Source organism: Zonotrichia leucophrys, chromosome 4, assembly GCF_028769735.1.
Source record: "Zonotrichia leucophrys gambelii isolate GWCS_2022_RI chromosome 4, RI_Zleu_2.0, whole genome shotgun sequence".
NCBI classification, from domain to species: Eukaryota; Metazoa; Chordata; class Aves; order Passeriformes; family Passerellidae; genus Zonotrichia; species Zonotrichia leucophrys.
The window spans coordinates 552567-569453 of NC_088173.1; positions in this window are offsets into that span (position 1 = coordinate 552567).

The window sequence follows — 16887 nt, forward strand, 5'->3', positions numbered from 1 at the left end:
CAAATAAGCATTTTGAAAAACCATCAACAGCTGGCAATGAAGAAAATACGCTCTCCTCCCCTGCCCATGCTGAAATTCTATGCTCAAATGTAAATATAATTTGAGCATAAAGCAGTAAATTTTTTGAGCAGCAATCTAAATAGTGGCTAAAGAGGGGAAAAAAAATCAGACTGAACTCTACTGACCCCTGTGTGTATGTATTTGACAATATAGCATCTCTAGCCAAGGTTTAAAAATGGTGCACTCTTGCATCAGGGGGTAGACTGGACCTTATTTCTAAACTGTGCTGCAGTATTAGACAGGCTCATTTATCTTTTGTTTCTTCAGTTGGGTTTCACAGGAATAAAGGGGATGCCTTTGCCAAAGCACATTTTTCAGAGTGAATAATGATGAAAAAGTTGTGGTGCTCTGTTTGCCAAAGTGCAGTATTCTGCACTAATGCACAGAGGCCTCCTGTGGTGGGAATGTCCAAACTGGGAGGACCTGGGTCAGGGACAGTGAGTGGTGGGACTGCTTCAGAGGAACTCAAAAGGCTCAGCACAGCTTAGAGAGAAGAGGCACTGGGCTGGCAGCAGCCTCATTTTTCTCTTCAGATGAGGCATTTTTCTTCTGCCCCACACTGGGGTGGTAGGGCACAGCCCCCAGTGTCACAGGCTCTGAGGATGCAGGTACAGCTGTGATTGCTGGGAAAGCCTTCTTCAGAAATGAAATTAGAAATGTAACTTTGCTGGATTGGGACATAAATGTTTTTGCTTGGTTATATTTTGGTTTTAGTCTATATCCTTCCTAGAATCTGATAAAGATTATGTTGATTGTTTTGGGGTTTTATTTAATAATACAAGAATCCAAGAGGGAGAAGAAATTTTGCACTGAGTATAGATTTCCCTATGGTGCTGATAGTGATAATGGTCTCTCCATATCCTTCTTAGAGTCATAGAATCACAGAAGGATTTGGGTGTGAAGGGACCTTAAAGATCACCTGGTTCAAATTCCCTCTGCTGTGGGCACCTTTCACCAGACCAGGTTGCTCAGGGCCCTGTCTAACCTGACCTTGAACACTTCCAGAGATGGGGCAGCTCTCGCTTCTCTGGGCAATTTGTTCTAGTGCTTCACCACACTCTGAGTAAAGAATTTCTTCCTAACATCTAATATTCATCTAGAGTCTTCACCAGTGCTATTCTGAAAACCTGGGAGAGATTGGGAGTTTCTCCACACTGAGTTTTCCATTCTGTTCCTGCAAACCTCTCACCTATTTCCAGAGAGAGAAGTCAATGGGTCAGATAATTCCTCAGCATGGACATTGCCATGGCGTCCTCTTGGTGATGCCTGAAGCATTTGCCATGAATTTCTAGCAACATTTGTGATAAACGCTTTCTCAGCCACTTCTGGTGGCATGTCACCCATTGGCCTTTTGTGTTTGGGCATTTCCAGGAAAACTGGAGCTTTGCAGGACCGTGCCCTGGCCTCCTCTGTGGTGTATTTACCATCTCAGAAAGAGTGAAGAAAACTTCACAAAGTTACTTCATTATTTTAGTTCACAATTGTTTTGCCACTGAAGGGTAAGTCACATCTCATCATTATTCCAGATGCGACCAAATTCTGGCGTCTGTTAAGAGAAGTATATTGTATGTGGACTGAACTTGATCTGGAATATACAAAGTTGTTCTACTGCTAAAGATTGTGTTGATTGTTTTGGGTTTTTTTTTTTAAATAATACGGGAATCCGAGAGGAAGAAGAAATTCTGCACTGAGTATAGATTTCCCTGTGGTACTGGTAGTGATAATGGTCTCTCCATTTGTTAGCACTCTCCAGCAAAAGGACAGGTTCAGTGGCCGGTATATTTTGCCTTCCAGTCTTCTTGGGCAGCACATTTTTCTGCAGAAATCTCTGACATGAGTAATACACACACAATAGGGTGACATCAGCCCAGGTCTGAGGGGGGAAATGCTCTCGGGCCTTCCTTGTTTATAACACAGGCCATAAGCCAACTTTCACCCTGCTCTACATCAAATTCAAGGTTAGGTGATGTAATGTAGGTCAGGATTCAGCTGTGTAAAATCTGAGAGAGGACGGAAAAGACTGTGCTGGCTTCCAAATGCCTTAATAAGGGCATCTTCCTTTAAAGAGAGGGTTAGTTTGAAGTAACTTCTCTTATGCTAACAGTTATGACTAGGCAACTGTAAGCACTTAAATCAAGTGGGATTTTCTAGGCAAGACACTGCTAAAGTCCACAGTTTTCAACTGCCTGATCTAGTAGCCCATGCCTGTTCAGGAGCACCATTTGTTAGGGGAGGAAGATTTGAAGTGGAGAGCTGTATATAAATGGCTTTAGTCAGGAAAAACAGCCCAAATAGTTCATGGCTATCTTAATGTGAAACTATAAATTGCAAACTCAAAACCTGTGCTTTAAAACAGGGGGAAAAATCAGAATTTTTGATTCATCGAGGCCTGCAAAATTTCATATTTTCTGCAATTATCTGTGGAGCTTCAGAAAGAAGACTTAATGCATGCAGTGCACACACACTCATGCACACAAGCACATGGAATATACCTCCAGTTACAGATGTTTCAAACTGGTGCCATGTCACCAAACACCACAGAGCCCTTCCCAGAAGGGGAGCTTGAAATGCTTCTTCTGCACTGCTCTTGCACATCCAGGCTTTATAATAATTCATAGAATTGTCAAGGTTGGAAAAAACTTTTAAGATCATTGAGTCCAACCATGCACTGTCTAGTCCATCCCCAAATCATGTTCCCAGTGCCACATCTGCACATTTTTTGAACACTTCCAGGAATGGTGTTTCTATCATTTCTGTGAGAAGCCTGCTCTCATGCCTATCCCTGTTTCAGTGAATAATTTTTTTCCTAATATCCAATCTAAACCTGGCAGTGCCAGTCTGATGAGATTGGAAATCCCGGGGTTGGTATTGTTTAGGATTGATCACATTTAATACTTTCACAAAAATCCATGTTTGCACTGCAGCTTTGCTCTGCCAACAGAAGGCAGAATAAATGAAATAAAGCAGTTGAGGAAAAAAATCCAGGCAAAGATGCTGGCTGGTAGAGCTGGCACTTGCCCTTCATTTTCCCCCGGGACAGATGTAGGTGTATTGGCAAATGTTGTTTCAATTAACACAAAATACTCCCAGCCTGGATTTGATGTGTTACACCACAGTCTGGCCACAAAAGGAGCATTGATTTAGGGGGCTGGTTTCACAGCCCTGTTGCAGAACAATATTAGTGGGTTTGAGGAGAGATTTGCCCTGACACCTTTTGTCCGTAGCTTGCAGACACCATTGTCCGTGGTGCATAATCTGATTTAGCTTAATCCAGCCCTAATGGGAACTCCCACCTAGGAGCTGGGGGAACAGGAGATATTGCAAGATTTCCAACAGGTCATGGTGGTCTTTTTTGTTTTCATTGTTTGCTGCTTAAAAAAGAGAAAGAAACCCAACCTGAGCTCCCCCTGGAGCAGATGGAAAGAGGAAAGCATCTCCAGAAGGTAGTGAACTGATCTCCCATCTAAAACAGGTCTGAGAATTTAACCTGGTGACTCCTTGTGTTTTTGTGTGTGCATGTTTGTGTGCTATTCTTTTGGACCACGAAATGAACCCTATGAAAATCTGAACTAAAGGGTCTTTGCAAAGACCATTCAACCTCCATGGAAAATACATTTGTCAGGGCACTGAGGTTTATGCCAGACTTGAAACACTGAAATTACCCCTAAAAATCCAGCACATACTGCAGAACTTTGCTGAATTGGGACCTTCCAGGGTACAGAGATGAAGGATTTCTTTGCAGTCTTAATTGTTTGTTTCAATCCTATTCAGACTCTCTCCTTGTTTTGTCCTTGACAGAAAAATGCAATCCCTAAAGCTTCCTTTCATCTCCTTGCTCTGTAAATGATTTTGTTATAAGAGTTGCCTCTGTTTTAAATAAATTTTCAAAACACAACAGATTACATTTAGTACTGTTTACTAATCATGCTGATTCTGAGAAAAGTATGGATAAAGAAATTTGTGCAAATCCAAACCCTGGATAACATTGGGGATCTTTAACTCAGGACTGCTCACTGTTGGAGTAAATAAAGAAGTGAACACATGTTACATTAAAACTAATTTCAGAAGCAAAATAAAATTTCTCTCAGTGGAAACAGTTTTTCTTAGATATTTTGTGTATATGTCCAAATGCTAATAATTTGTTCTCTGTTTTTATCCCTCTCCTCCCCCTGTCCCTGTTAATGTGTCAGGTTTCCTTATCAGTGATAATGTCCGTGCCTTTCAGTGACAGTCACACACCCTGAGGATGGTCCCAGATGAGGCTGAGACAGAAGATTGATACTGGAATTGAGTAAAATACCACTTTTTTTTCTGACAGCGCATTCCCTGAGAGAAAGGGAGAAGATTTTCCCTGGGAGCATCTCAGGTTTGCAGCTGCCCCCTATATGGGTCTCCCTGCATAGTCAAAGAAGGAAAGAAGAGCTTTAGGGGATGATCCAGTTTAGTGATCTCCCCAGCCTCTACCCCCACCAGCTCAGTTTGAGCCAAAGCAGAAGAGCAGGAAGGTATTTGGCATCTTCACTTCTCTCCAGGAGCCCCTCTGCTTGGCTCCCTGTCCTTTTGCTCAACACCTAGCAGAAAGTGATAACAACAACAAAACCAACTTTCAGCAGCTCCAATTAAAAGAAAAAAGACTCCACTGTTTCCTCTCTCAGAAGCACAGAGAGCTAGAATGTCAGCCAGCTATCAGCAATACCTGGAAAACATTGTGTTCTCTGCCAGCAAAGCTGATGAGGGTTTTTTATTTTAATGGTTGTGCTCTGAAAGATCTACTTGTTAGGTACATTGTACACCATGGGAATGAGATGTGGGGTGGTTTTGGCCCTGACACTCTGGTTTTACTTTTTTGAGGATTTTTCCACGAATCTCCAAGGGGAAACAAGGCAGTCAGAGATCTGAAGGGTTTTGTCTGCTGTTCCCATCACTCCTGTGTTACACACATCTGCGTTTCACCATGTGATTAAATCAAATGTTTGGTGCCAGCACAGTAGCTACAGCAGAAGGAGGTGCAGAGATTAATACACCACAAACTCAGAGAGAGCTTACAGCAAGGACACAACCAGTAAAGGGCAGCACTGTATCCTGTGCCCCTTTGGAGTGGGACTTTGGGCTGGGTAAAGCATTCTGGGCATTTAGAGGACAGCAGAGCATTGCTGGGGATAAATAGCTATTCTAGAAAATTCAGTCTCCTGCTGTAAACCTGCTCACTGCAGAAGAGCTGGAAGTTGTACAGCGAATCTGGTTGCAGGGCTGCAGGCTCCAAATTTTGATAGTTACTGGAAAAGGGGTTTTTTTCCCCAACCTGAAACCTGGAAAAAAAAAAAAAAGGCAAAATGCTACATTATCCACATGGGTACTGTTGAATCATGTTCTTTTGACTTCCTATCAGATACACTGGCTGCTCACCTGCCCAGGTAACTTGGGCAGTGTTAAGCACCTTAAAGAATGCCCTTGGATTAAGATCTTCCTACATTAAAGAAAATTATTTTCCACTTTCTTCCCCTAGAACAATCTGCACCCAGCTTTCTGACTGTGCAAGCCCAGACTTTGGTGCCATAATTTTCTCTTGTACCCATTTGCTACATCCTGAGTCACAGAGTTGGTAGAAGCACGGACAAATCACCATAAATTCTCAAATGCACAGGAAACCCAGCACTAAGGGTTTCCTTAATGGGAAAAGGAAGGTGGCCAGGCTGTTATCTGTCCCTTCAGGGAAATGTTTGCCATCTGCCCTGACCCTTCCAGCAGGGCAGTGTGTGCTGCTGCCCATGGTGGTTCAGTGCAGGCCCATAAATGCATCTCTACAGGAAAAGCATCTCCATCCATGTCTGCTTCTGAAGTCTCAGAGCCATGAGCATCAGTGATCTCAAAGCACATGATACATTATTTTGTGAGCAATTGCTGCTCTCCCATACATTAAAACCTTTGTCCATTAGACTGATGCTCTTGGCAATGAGCTTGCACAGTTCAGAGATTAAAAAAGTGCCTATTTCTTGTGGGATGCTTCTGCTAGCAGGACTTTGTGAGACAAAACTATTGCTTGACACATAATTTGAAAATTTATTATTTTGACTTACCCAGAAAGAGCCCCTTTTCTTTGACTCAATTTGACTTTCTTCAGAAGTTGCTTCTTCTGAAATTTTTCAGAAATGCTTTCTTTTTTCCCTTGGGTCTCCTAACAAAAATGAAAGCACTGCTGTTTTCATTAGTATTTTCCAGAGAAAAGTTTAGGCTTTTCTCAATAAAGGGCGAGTTTTTCTGCTGTTGAAAGCTGGGGTTTTTTATCTTTTTTCCCTTTTCAAGTTAGAAATGCTAATGTGCTGCCCTGCAGGGATTGCCATTTAAGTGCCTTATACTTACATTTGCCTCAACTGACCACACTTGCTCAGATCCTCTTTCCTATGACACACCACAGCCTTCTCTCATGATGTGAAAAACCAGTTGTGTTCTGGGAGATAATACTTGGCCAAGCCCATAAAAGAAAATGGGAATATAAAGGCATCAGAAAGTTCTACCATTTGTTGTGGAAAGCAAGCTGAATCTAAGCATTTTATTTTCAAAGTAAGTATTTGAATTATGAAGGAACACTTGGCATTTTCCTCAAAAAAGCAGAACTTTCACAAATAAATTAATTCTGAAAAAGAAAAAAAAATGACCTCTCACCCCAAAATTCCTGACAGCTAATTTTCACTAGAAAACATCTTTTGTGGAAAGTTTTGATGCTCTCCATATTTGTGTACTTAAAACTACATTTGTGCTAATGTGACTTTGCTGATCAGAACCTCAAAATTTTGCATGTTTCAGAATTTATTTTATATATTTGTTCCCAGCCAAACCATACCATATAAAAGCTGTCTTATTATTAGTAATATCAAAAAAATTGGCTAACAAGAAAGCTTGGATACTGCACACACACTGATGGTCTTTATAGAATAAATGCTCTGTGCTCTGATGTGGCAAATGAGGTCATTTGAGTGCACTAACTCTGGTCTTCCTCTCCCTGTTCTGCTTGAAAGAGATTTGAATGTGAAAAGGTTTTGGCACTCCAGGCTCCAGGGTTTGGAACAGTTTTCAAAACTGGAGTCTTAAAGGTCACTTTTCTCTGAAGAAGTGAGGGACCCAACCCCAATATCAACCATCAAAGAAACGCTAAAGTAAAAAGTTTTTTTCAAAATCATGTTGAAGAGGCCAGAGATGGAGCTATTCCCCATAAACATGTGAGGCCTCTGTGTTGAATATATATTGTTTTATCCCTGCAGCATGACCCTGTCTCTCAGATAAGGAGAAGCAGTAAAACAGAGAGGATGTGGTTGCTGTAGTGGAAGTTGGAAAACAAATTCAAGCTTAGGAGGCTTGTTTTTCCTCCCCTAAAATTAAAACCAGTGCTCCTGTTAGCTTCCTAAACTCCATCCAAATTTAGCTGATGCTCTGACAGGGAAAAAACAGGATTTCATAAGTTATTTCACATTTAACAGTGGTAACAACTGGCTGGGAGATGTGGGTGAAGGCATAGGAGGGTCAGGCACACTCATGCCACCTTTTTCCCTTCCCATGATGAACCAAGGGAAGTGTTTGACCCAGAACAACTGTAAGGCACTGGTAGCCATGGGCACCTTGAAACAAGGGCCATGGTGAAATCCTGCCTGAGCCAGCCAAAAGCTGTGCTGGTGGTTGTGGTGTGATGCCACCTCTGTGCCACTCAGGGAGACAAAGGGCTTAATTCTGGGCTGGAGGGAGATACCTAATAGGGGCTGAAATGCACGGCAGATGCTTTTTGAGGGGCCTGAGTATGTCCTTTTCCACACCAGCAGAAGCAGGAGGATGTGTTCCCTACCAGGTGACCTCACCCTGCACTTTACATATAACAGCCTGGTGCTTCCCACAGATTTGGATCCAGATTCAAATCCCTCTTCTGGCAGATGCAGAGCAGGATTTGTGCTGTGCTTTCCTACCTGTCTGTGACCAAGCAAGTTTGGGACATTCTTATCTCTCTTCTCTGGCTGTGCTCCATCAGGTTTGGCAGGTCATGTTGAGAAAATAACTCCCAGGTTAGAAGCCCTTGTTCCTCAAGCAGTCTGGCTTAGCTCTCCAACAGTCCAGCACCAGCAACCATGGCCATGCCCCAGAAGTGTTTGTGGACACTCAGCTCCTACACATCCTCCTTCACCTACCACAACTCAGCTCTGGGACCTCAGCTCCATACCCCAACTCTATGACTTGCTGAGGCCAACCCTTTAAGATCAACACAGATCCTGAATAGAGAGGCCTGATCACATTAAATGACACAAGGCCTGAACACATTAAATGAGAGGCCTGAACACATTAAATGACAAAAGTTTTTAAAACTATCAATCTGATACATATTGTAAATGTTGCTGTTTTCCTATTCAAGCAACCGTGCTTCATTTTACATGCACTTTTTGAGCCTGCAGGAGTATCTCAGTCAAGATTTTGGGAATACTGAATTGTTTGACAGGCTTTCAGCCACAGCGAGGGAGAGGTACTTTAGATGACTGCTCTTTGAGAAGGAATCACTGCTATAGTGGGGAAAATGTTTCTGAAGCCCCCAAACTGCCTTTTCCATCACTCACCAGCCTGCACCCCATTTGGGTGGGCTGACAGCAAATCACTGTGCTCAAGCTGACAGCACACTGAGCGGGTTTTAAATTTCCTGCTCTCTAAACCATGCTGCAAACTGAATCAAAACACTTTCATTAGAGGGATGAAAATAAATCCCACCAAAGCTGGATTTTATCATGTGGATCTATCAGAGACGAGCAGACTGGGTTGTGTGGGGTTCAAGGATGTGGCCATCCATCAGTGCCCAGAGCCAAATGGGAAGCTGTGGAGAATCTCTGCTGCCTGCCCACATGTTAGACTCAGCAAGCAGTGCCACCACCTACGAGGACCAAACCTGGCACGCTGTCACTCGTCCTTTGGTTTTTGGGAAGCTTTGATTTCCATCAACGGAATTGGGGCTGGCAGCATCATAAAGCCATCTTCGAATTATGCTGAATTTCCAGAGCTAAAGCAACATTTTGATGGCATTTCTACTTGTGATCAGCATCCAAGCACGAGTGTAAGCCTTGCAGCACATGTTTGAGGAGGTGGGTGGGCTCTTCGGGCATGTCCTCACATTGGGGCTAGCACAAGCCCCAGCTCAGGAGCTGCTCCCAACCTTTTCCTTTTCCCCACTGAGAGCACAATCCTGGTTAGCTGGTGCTGCCAGCTGGGACAGGCTGCCCCAGCAGGATGCATTGCCTAGAGTATTTCTTTTGCTTTCACTTAACAATCTGCCACCACTCCCAGCAAGATTTGGACAGCATTTCTCAGCTCCTAATAACTCTTTCATGCCTTCCCCAGCCTCCATGCCTGCACCCAGGAGAACAGCCCCAGTTTGCTTGAGCTAACTTCCCCAGAGCAGTGTGGGCAGGCACTGCAGCATGTCAGGAGAAACAACCACTTAATTTTGGGTTTGTAGGCCAATATTAGGCCTGATCTGACCAACATCCTAGGTGGAGGTGTTCATATCTGGACAGTGTTTTCTGTGAGAAAGTTGAAAATGTCTTTAGCAGAGCACAGCCCTCTTCACTATGCAAGCACTGTCTGTTTGCAAAAACAATTTCAAGATGCAGCATAATGTACATAAGTCACTGACTGTATTCTTAGCTAGAACAGCAAAAATGCACAAGCATGTAGGCACAAATGTACAGAAATGCATGTTATTGTGATTTACAGCTGTCAGAGCAGTTCCTGACACTGAAAGAGCTAAACTTAATTACCAGTCTGGAATGAATCTTGATCTTAAAATATAAAAAGAGAGCAAGCTGCCTAAGTGTATGCACATTCTTTCACTGTAAATAGCTTCCCAAGAATAGAGGGCCAAATCCTCAGTTGGCATAGGCTGGTGTTGAATTTTGACAGCTAAATCCAGAGAAGTTGGCTTTTCTCATAGGTGCTAGCTACAGATCTGATTCTGTACATTTTATAATCTTTTCATCAGGAGAGCGTTCAAATCCCGTAGGAATTTCATGAAGGTGTTTATTAATGGCCATCTGCATCCTCCAGCACTATTTGCCTTGGCATCTAGATGGAGCTGAGGAGCTCTGGGTTTTATTCCTGTCTGAACCTCTAATTCAGTGTGACCTTGACCATGTCCTTCATCACCTTTCTCACTGTTGGTCACAGCATTCAGACCAGGGAAATTGAACTTCAGCTCACCAGATAGAGCAGAAAATGCCCTCAATCAAGAGGATCCATTGCACAAACACAGGACTGTGTGTAATCTGCCTCTGAGTCCAGACTTCTGGCCAATGCCTTCAAGTGTTTCCCCTGTACTTTCCCTCTCACTGGCACCCCCATTTGTCATTGGGTGGTGATTTCTTGGCTGCACAAGGCAGTGTCTCCTGCAGGCTGCAGAGATGATTCTGTGTGTCTCCTGGAAATATTCTGTTTGGCACTGGCCATACCCCAGAGGCACTTTGCACCCCCTTTCACAGCCTGTGAGCCCTTGGCCAGGGCAGTCCTCCTGTGTGTTTGTGTAAGACTTCATGCACGGAGGTTCTGCCTCAGCTGGGGCCTCAAAAACACGGCAATAAAACCAGCCATAAATAACAGCCCAAGACAGGGTGTTAAACCCACTGATGGCATCTGAGTCATCACTTCGGCCTCTTGATGGCATGACCTTGGAGGTAGGCTGTTAAGTCTGTAAAAAACGTTTAGAAAAATAATAAAAAAAAGGTCTCTCAAGTCCAGTGTCTTGCTCCAGTGATAGCAAAAAGGGTAACAGGAGACTGTTGTTCTAGCTCTGCGCTGCCTTTTCAGATCTTGTTTTTGTTTTCCTGCAAGGAGCAGGACTTTATTGGCTTGTTTCTGGGTGCACACATGAAGCCTTTCATCAGTGCATGTTTCAGTAACAGGCCCCTGGATATCAGGAACATTGACACATTCATACAATGTCCCACCCCGTGATTTGCAGGGCTCCTACGGCTCCACACTATTAATGAATGAGTGACTCTTTTCATTACCTTGCCATAGATCAAGTGTTGGCCTCTGATTTTGACAGATGATTCAAATACATCTGGTTTTCCTAACTTGAGACCGCTCAGCTCCTCCAGCTAGCGCTAAATGACGTTGTTTGCTAGAGAAGAATAAACTATTTTGGAGGGACGTACAAAAGGCACTTTGACTGCAGCACGGGCTGGGAGAGAACGTGGCTGTGCCTGAAAAGTGAGTCTCAATGGGGAAAAAATCTACTTGAGTGAATTTTTTTTCTGGGATTGTTGAGATTTTGTTGGGGAGCAAGCAGCTTTGCATGAAGAAAGTCAACAACAGTCCCATTTATAACCTGTGAGGGCCATGAAAGTTTCATTTTCTGTGCACAGTGAAAGATCCCTCTATCTATAGGGATTCCCCTTGACATTATGTGACAAATGCACCCCAGTATGATGCCAGCAGCTGCATTTTTCTTTGGTTTCTGACATGCCACATCCTAAATTTAATTGCTCTAATTTGTTAACATTATTTTATACTTGACAAGTATCCTTTCTAAGGTTCTCCCTGAGCCATGGCAGCTCACTTGCCACCTTAATGCCTTTGCATAACTAAGAGACCCCTGTTAAGTCTGCTCTGGTGCAGCAGACTGCTGTACCTACTTGGACAAGCATATGTATTTGCTTAAAATAGGAATAGGATGAAATTCAGGAACAAACTCAAAGAGGAACAAACACCTTTTGCTTCCCCTAGAGTAGCCCCAGCCACAGAGCACAGAGGTGTGGTGCTGCACTGTGTCTGACTCATTACTGCAATGCAGTTTAAATACTTTGCCCACACTGGAGCAGTTGTATTCAAAAGAGTTGAAATAGGCCCTTGTCCCTCCACATAGCCTGGGGGAGGCAGGAGTGCCCCCAGAGATGGAGAAAGGAACGTTTCCACTCTCTAAGTCAAAGGACCATGGGTGTCTCAACTCCTGGAAAAGAGTTCAGGTGATGGACAAAGGATGGGCAGCAAGAGCGACAGGTGGCCATGCAAAGGGAGTGCTCCCAGCTGTGCTTAGGCAGTCTGGTTTAATGGGCACCACGAGGAAGAGGTTCTGCACACCAGGAGGCACAGCTCCATCTCCCTTTGCTGAGCTAGTCTGGCACCCAGGACCAGCTCTGGAATGGGCACAGAACCGAGAATGGTGCTGAGGTTATCAAAAAGTGGCAAATCCTAAAGCTGCACTTGGAGCATTCATTACCTTCTGCTTCAACCTCTCCCTCCTCCAGCAGCACCCCCAGACCACTGCTCCAGCACCTCTGGGCCCTGCCAAGGCTCTGCCAGTGACATTCCTGTCTGGATACCTCCAGATGTTTTTTGGCCTCAAGAACTGTGTGTTGTGTATCACAGACAAGTGCAACCAAAGAAACTCTCAGCTCTTCATTTGCTGCTGGAATAGAGGAGCTGTGGTGACTAACGCATGAGAACAGTGTGCAGCTCTCTGAGAGACCAAGCTAAAACTGACCTGGCATCTTTGGATGCCTCAGCCCCTGCAGTGTCCAAAGCAGTGGCTCTTTGCAGCATCCCCTCTGCAGGATGGGAGGGATGAGCTGTGGTGCTGCTCATTGCCAGCTCCCTGATGGAGAAAGCAGAGTCAGAGCCTTGCAGATTTTGCATTTGCTCTCAGTGTGAAGGCATCCTGATAGTCATGGCTTTCCTATGAGAGCTTTAGGCTGAGGAAGCAGCAGCTCAGACAAATGTATCTCACAGTAAAGGATATCCTGCTCAGTCAAAATAAAATCTGCACAAATTCAGATGACCAGGAAAGGCTGGGCTTTGCAACACTAGAAACTTCATATGATGAAATCCTTATCCTATCCAGCTCTTACCATGGGCCTGAGAGATAATGCCTCAGCCCGGGACCCTGGCAAGACTCTTACCTCATGCTGAATGAGCAATAAAGGCTCTTAAACTGCTAAAAGATTTTCAGGAAAATTTCGAAGGCATTTGGATTTGAAAGGATGCAGAGGGGAAATCTTAGGTACTTATGTAGTTACATGTCTGAGTAGCTCTAAAAATCCCCTGTTTAGTCTGCAGCTAGCAGAGAGCAACCCAGATCTCCACGTTGCCACCTGGATATTGGCCCCTGGCTGCACCTCAATTTCTGTATCCAGTTTTGTGCCCTGCATGACCAGAAGGATGTGGAGGTCCTGGAGCATGTCCCAAGTAAGGAATGGAGCTGGGGAAGGGTGTGGAGCACAGGTTTTATGAGGAATGGCTGAGGGATCTGGGGGTGTTCAGCCTGGAGGAGAGGAGGCTCATGGGGACCTTCTTGCTCTCTACAAATCCCTGACAGGAGGCTCTAGTGAGGTGGGGGCTGGCCTCTTCCCCCAGGTGACAAGAAATGAGAAAAGAGGAAATGGCCTTAAATTGCAGCAGGAGATGTTTAGATCAGATGTTGGAAAAAGTTCCACTGAAAGGGTGGAACAGGCTCCCCAGGGAAGTGGTGGAATTGCCATTTGTGGAAATCAGAAAGTGTGTGTGGATGGGGTGCTAGGGACACATGGTTCAGTGGTGAACACGCTGGTGCTCAGGTAATGTTTGGATTGATGATGGTAGAATTCCTTTCCAATCTTAATGATTCTGTGTTTCTCTGATTCTTGCCCTTCACTACCCATGGCACAGCTTCCAACCCTGGTGACACAAGTATCTGTGCTCAGCTCAGGGCATTGACTTGAATTGTGGCTGAAAGCAAAAAAAAAAAAATCCCATGTGATAAGGATTTAGGAGTCTCCCTAGAGAAGAACAGTCTTTTCAAGATCAAAATGGCATAAAATCCAAAAAGCAATAAAAATATTCACACTTCAGAGCCCAGACCTGCTCCCTCTGAGTGTCCACTAGAGGGTTTCTTGTACTTTCCACCAAAATGCCAGCACTACTGGCTCTTGGAAGCAGATGGGGGATTCCAGAGGCAGGATGGATGCAGGAACAGCAAAGGGACACGAAAGTCTGTGCCCACACCGGCACCTCATGGCAGAACTAGTGTGTGGAGGTCCACTAGTCTCCCATCTGTGCAAGCTCTGTCCCTGGCAGGAGAAAGTGCAGTCCCATCTCTGCGGTGCCAGCTCTAGAAGGGCTTTATTAAAACTCACAGGAGAAACATGGCTTTTTCAAAGAAAGGGCCTGTGCCCATTTATCTGATTGAATTGCCACCTCATTTAATGGTCAGTTCTCACACTCAGGCTATGCAAAACTCACCAGCCCCTTCCTGGCACTGCTTTTGCCCCTCTGCTGTGGCACAATGATGAGCCAAACCTTCTGCTGCCCTTCTCTGCTCCTCCCTAAAACCTGGTCACACTCATACCAGGAAGGGGGATGAAACTCATCTCCAGATTTGCCTCTGATGTAGGAGAAAGAGGCAGAGGAAAGGGACAGCAAAATGGTGATTTTTGAGATTTTTGAGCTTAGAACAAGTATTTATGAGATATCATTACCCAGATTAATTTCCTGCTGCTGCTGTACTCACAGGAACCAGTCATGCACGCTTCAATTACTTCCCCATGGCCATGGAGGCTTGGCAGGGAGATGGACTGGTATGAGAAACACTGCTTCAAAAAACCATCAGGGGATATTTCCACAAGTGCTGCAGGTACAGGGTGGCAGGGTGCAGTACTGAAAGCTTTATTAGTTCCTGTGTACAAACCCATAGACTCTCTCCAACTGTCAGAAGTGTGAGCATTTTAGTCTCTAAGCACTTGTGAAGCACATCAGCATCACTTTCCCTTTTAACCATCAACAGAATAGAGCTGGAGAAATGTAAAGTGTTTTCCTTTATGATTGTCCTGTTATTATTATTATTATCATTCCTCCATTATTGTCCTCATATCCAAAGGAATGAGGACAAAGGTGAAAGAGTCACTTGCAAATGAAAAACAAAAATTCTTTACGTACGTTAAATTACGTACTTTGAGTGTGTTTTTTTCAAAATTATAATATAAAATTGTAATATAAACCAAATAAAAAATATAAAATACAAAATATAATACAAAACAGAAAACCCCAAAAGATGGCAGAGGAATCTGACAAAAAAAAAAAAATCACCACTTCCTTAAAAAGTTAAGTAAAAGATTTTGATTTTTTTTAAAAAAATAAACAACAAAAGTGAATGTCCCAACACAACCCTGAGCTTTCCATGACAAAGCAGTTTTGGTGCCATGGATCTGGGGTTTTTGGCTGGTTGCTGTGGCTGTGCTTCTGAGCCCTGCTGGTCGCCACAGGCAGGAGAGGTGCGATGCCAGCCCAGGGTGCTCTGTGTGTGCCTGGGTGACTCTGCATTGTCATCAGGCTGGTTTGGGAAATCCCTCGCTGACACTGAAGGCCAGGGTCAGATTTTCAAAGCACATAGCGCCCATAATTGGAGCCAGATTTCTGGAGGAGCTCTGCTCCCATTTAAACACCTAAAGAAAGTGACTGGATTGTCTCTCCCAGCTGCCCCTGCAGTGGGAAATAAGAGCTGCCACAGGCTGACTCCAGCCCTAGATAAATAATAATGAATGAAAGACATTATAGGGGGTGAATTTGCAAATATTTAAAGTTTCAAAGCATGAATTTTGTTAATTAAATAATGCTAATAATGCAACATTGGTCTGACCTAAAGGTTAATGTAAAATTGCTGTCTTTGGTGAGAATCTCCCTCTTCACAAATTCCCTGAAGTAAATGAAACTTTTTAAGGTTTCATCTGGCTTTGAAAGCTGAACTGATTGAACTGAAACTTTTATATGGGGTTTATTAATCCCTTCTGTATGCTTTCACACAAACCTGTGGCCATCAAGAAATAATACAGCCTGCACAGATTATGGATTAAAAAGTTTACCTTTCTTAATAACTTTGTTCAACCCTTTTTTTTTTCCTGTACTTGTTTTACATGTGACTGTGTTGTTAAAGAGAGCTATGATTATTTAGAGGGAATCCGAGTTAGGATTTAGAAAACCTGGTTACTTGTGAAAAAAAGGAATAAATGGAGCAGTCTCTCATTATGTAATGCAATTAAGTTTAAATAGTTTAAATACTACCAAAATAATTCAGTGACTCTTGTTTAATTTGCCTGGTTTTCACTATATTCTCTTTTTCCCTCTCCAGACCTTTTCATATGCAGTGATGGACACATATTATAGTGACATGTGTGCTAAGGAAACCTTAGCTATAATATTAGAAAACTCCATTTAATTTGATTGTGGGTGTCATTGGGTTCAGAAATATTTTATGATTTTGAAGATGTTTCGAAGTAAGGATGGCAATTTCCCTAATTTAAAATTATGAAAAAGCCTTTAAAAGTCAGGAGTAGTGCTGGGCCTTTAGAGAGGGTTTTGGGAGCAAAAATCCTTGTTTTATCAGAACCTTCTTTGGTAATTTCTGTGGGACAGGATTTTTAAAATAGAGACAAAGCGTCTATCCATTCACAATCTTTTCAAAACCTTACCTGAGACTTTGTGCCTCAGTTTCCCACCTCTAACTCCATATCAGAGTGGTGTGATGATAAGCACATCAAAAGCTGGCGATGATTAGATAGTGCAGCACTGGGTGAGGCGTGTTTGCCCCTCCCCACAAGGCACGGGACAGGTCCCAGCACAGCACCAGAGGCAGGAGTCAGTGGGACAGCAGCTGCTCTGAGAGGTTCCTGTTCTGCCCAAGAAGGTCAGGGGTTTCTAAATGTGAATGTGAGCTCCCAGCTCACCTCTCCAGGCTGTGAAATGTTGGCTATGGGATACGTACCATGGCAAGCATGGGTTTCAAGTGACTTCTCCTGTGCCCATCAAGAATGAAGACATTGCAGAATGAAGCACAAAAAT